The sequence below is a fragment of the Neophocaena asiaeorientalis genome, unplaced genomic scaffold (genome assembly GCF_003031525.2).
Source record: "Neophocaena asiaeorientalis asiaeorientalis breed wild unplaced genomic scaffold, Neophocaena_asiaeorientalis_V1.1 scaffold194, whole genome shotgun sequence".
Classification (NCBI taxonomy): Eukaryota; Metazoa; Chordata; class Mammalia; order Artiodactyla; family Phocoenidae; genus Neophocaena; species Neophocaena asiaeorientalis.
In genome coordinates this window covers 2,733,034-2,736,085 of record NW_020172638.1, presented here as the reverse complement: position 1 = coordinate 2,736,085, position 3,052 = coordinate 2,733,034, and the positions used below count along the sequence as shown (strand labels likewise).

Here is a 3,052-nt window from a genome sequence, read left to right as displayed (position 1 = left end):
AAAAAAAAAAAAAAAAAAAGTAGAAGACTTTTATGGCAACAGCTGCATAGAGACCCAATAAAAGAAATGAAAAGTGTTAATACATGGCTCGAGGACTAAGTGGAAGGTAAGGAAACTGACAAAGCCAATTAATACCAACGCCTTCTAACAAGTTTGTCTGGCATGGGAGGAGAGAAACTGGGTTGCAGCTGGGTGACAGGGGTCTAGGGAAGAGGTTTTGAAATGGGAGCAACTTGAGCAGGTTTAATGTTGATAAGGGAGACTATGTGCATGGCATTGGGGACATAATGTAGAATGACAGTCATAGTAGGAATGAGTCTAGGTCCAATTAGTTCAATGTTTCCTTTGATTCCTAATATCAACTCCAGATAATGTAGTCAACCTCTCCCAATATTACACATTTACATATTACCTTCTTCAAAGGTCCAGATTGAATTTTTATCAGCGGTCACATTTTATGTTAATTTGGCAAACATTGCTGAGTGCCAGTGACTGCTAGAGGCAAGCCACACAAAGTTGGAAGAGTCCTAGTTTCTTCACTAGAGAAGCTCAGTCTTCACTAGCTAAGAAGGATCACATGAGTATCACTACTTCCTAGTTCACTGTTTTGCAAACACTATCTCAAGCCTTTAATCCTCAGAAGCCTATGAGGAAGCTGGAATTACCTCCATTTCACAGGTGAAGAAACCAATCCTCATAAAAGTTAACCAACCTGCCCCAAGAGAAAGACGTAAAATCAGCATCCAGGTTCTCAGACTCCAGTACTAACACTTCCCCACCTTGCAACTCCTACCTTCATAAAGATGACTCTGAAGAGACTGCCTGGTCATTTGCGTAGATGCTCGGTCAGCAGAATTGGACTTTAGCACACTTGAGAATAGTTGACATCCTGCAACACATCTAAAATTGCCATCTAAATTTGGAAAGCAGCTTTTATGCTCCCTAGCTGCCTGGATATTCTGTAGCCTGTAGGGCACAAAGACTATGTTTTATTTATCATGATCCCAAGGATTGTGTTTTATTTAGCTTTTTATCTGTCCCCCTCAGCTTTATGTATAGTGCCTTTAAATATTTTCTCCTTCAACATGTGTGGATTCATTCATTCACCTAATTTCATAACTCTGATATCATTTTCAATATAATCTAGGGCAGCATTATAATACTTCAAATTTAAGGGGTGAAAGAGTGGGGGCAAAGGGTATCACAGAACAGCTTTTTTTGTGTGTGTGGTACGCGGGACTCTCACTGTTGTGGCCTCTCCCGTTGCAGAGCACAGGCTCCGGACGCGCAGGCTCAGCGGCCGTGGCTCACAGGCCCAGCCGCTCCGTGGCACGTGGGATCTTCCCGGACCGGGGCACGAACCCGTGTCCCCTGAATCGGCAGGCAGACTCTCAATCACTGCGCCACCAGGGAAGCCCAGAACAGCTTCCTGAATTCAGAAATTTACATTAAAAAATCAAGATGCTTACGTGCTCTGAAATTTTTACAAGATGGCAATAATCAGCAATGAGACAAAGTATGTTTAAATATACTCTCCACAGATGTCTCATTTGACCCTTAAAATCACCCTGTAAGAAAGGTAAGGCAAAGGCACTATAATCTCTAATTCAGAGTTGAGGAAATAGTCCCTTTTGAAAAGGTAAGTTTAGAGAAGCTCAGTCTTCACTAGCTAAGAAGGATCACATGAGTATCACTACTTCCTAGTTCACTGTTTTGCAAACACTATCTCAAGCCTTTAATCCTCAGAAGCCTATGAGGAAGCTGGAATTACCTCCATTTCACAGGTGAAGAAACCAATCCTCATAAAAGTTAACCAACCTGCCCCAAGAGAAAGACGTAAAATCAGCATCCAGGTTCTCAGACTCCAGTACTAACACTTCCCCACCTTGCAACTCCTACCTTCATAAAGATGACTCTGAAGAGACTGCCTGGTCATTTGCGTAGATGCTCGGTCAGCAGAATTGGACTTTAGCACACTTGAGAATAGTTGACATCCTGCAACACATCTAAAATTGCCATCTAAATTTGGAAAGCAGCTTTTATGCTCCCTAGCTGCCTGGATATTCTGTAGCCTGTAGGGCACAAAGACTATGTTTTATTTATCATGATCCCAAGGATTGTGTTTTATTTAGCTTTTTATCTGTCCCCCTCAGCTTTATGTATAGTGCCTTTAAATATTTTCTCCTTCAACATGTGTGGATTCATTCATTCACCTAATTTCATAACTCTGATATCATTTTCAATATAATCTAGGGCAGCATTATAATACTTCAAATTTAAGGGGTGAAAGAGTGGGGGCAAAGGGTATCACAGAACAGCTTTTTTTGTGTGTGTGGTACGCGGGACTCTCACTGTTGTGGCCTCTCCCGTTGCAGAGCACAGGCTCCGGACGCGCAGGCTCAGCGGCCGTGGCTCACAGGCCCAGCCGCTCCGTGGCACGTGGGATCTTCCCGGACCGGGGCACGAACCCGTGTCCCCTGAATCGGCAGGCAGACTCTCAATCACTGCGCCACCAGGGAAGCCCAGAACAGCTTCCTGAATTCAGAAATTTACATTAAAAAATCAAGATGCTTACGTGCTCTGAAATTTTTACAAGATGGCAATAATCAGCAATGAGACAAAGTATGTTTAAATATACTCTCCACAGATGTCTCATTTGACCCTTAAAATCACCCTGTAAGAAAGGTAAGGCAAAGGCACTATAATCTCTAATTCAGAGTTGAGGAAATAGTCCCTTTTGAAAAGGTAAGTGACATGTTCAAGGTAATCAGATATACTGGAATTCAAGGAAGCCCTGACTTCAAATCTGTTCACTTTATAATGCCTTTGCCCCACTTAGATAACCCTTCTTTACTAAACTGGTAAAGGTGAAATAGAAGATGAGAAACCAAACTGCCATCAACAAATAAGAAGGAAAAAAAAAAAAAGAGGTGATAGCCAGAGAAGGATACCTGTACTTGGTTGGAGAAGAATATAAGTGGCCCCAAAGTGTTCTTATAGAAATCCTTTAAATGTTGCCTTTTGCTAGGGTGGGGAAAAGGACACTCACAGA

At 42.3% G+C, this 3,052-nt stretch overlaps 1 protein-coding gene across 16 annotated transcripts in view; it reads right to left on the bottom strand.

Moving 5' to 3' along the window:
* Positions 1-2,375, bottom strand: part of BCLAF3 (BCLAF1 and THRAP3 family member 3) — a 54,172-nt gene extending 51,797 nt beyond the window's left edge. For 3 of the 16 annotated variants that reach the window (XR_003002475.1, XR_003002474.1, XR_003002476.1), the window contains exons 1-2: positions 794-1,274; positions 666-712 (exon numbers count right to left, since the gene is read on the bottom strand). The gene's annotated coding sequence lies outside the window, so the exon portion shown is untranslated. Of the gene's footprint in view, positions 1-665; positions 713-793; positions 1,276-1,771; positions 1,819-1,899 lie in introns of those variants that run through there. The other 13 variants (XM_024739436.1, XM_024739445.1, XM_024739438.1 and 10 more) reach the window with 9 other exon arrangements.
* Positions 2,376-3,052: the final 677 nt, after the last annotated feature.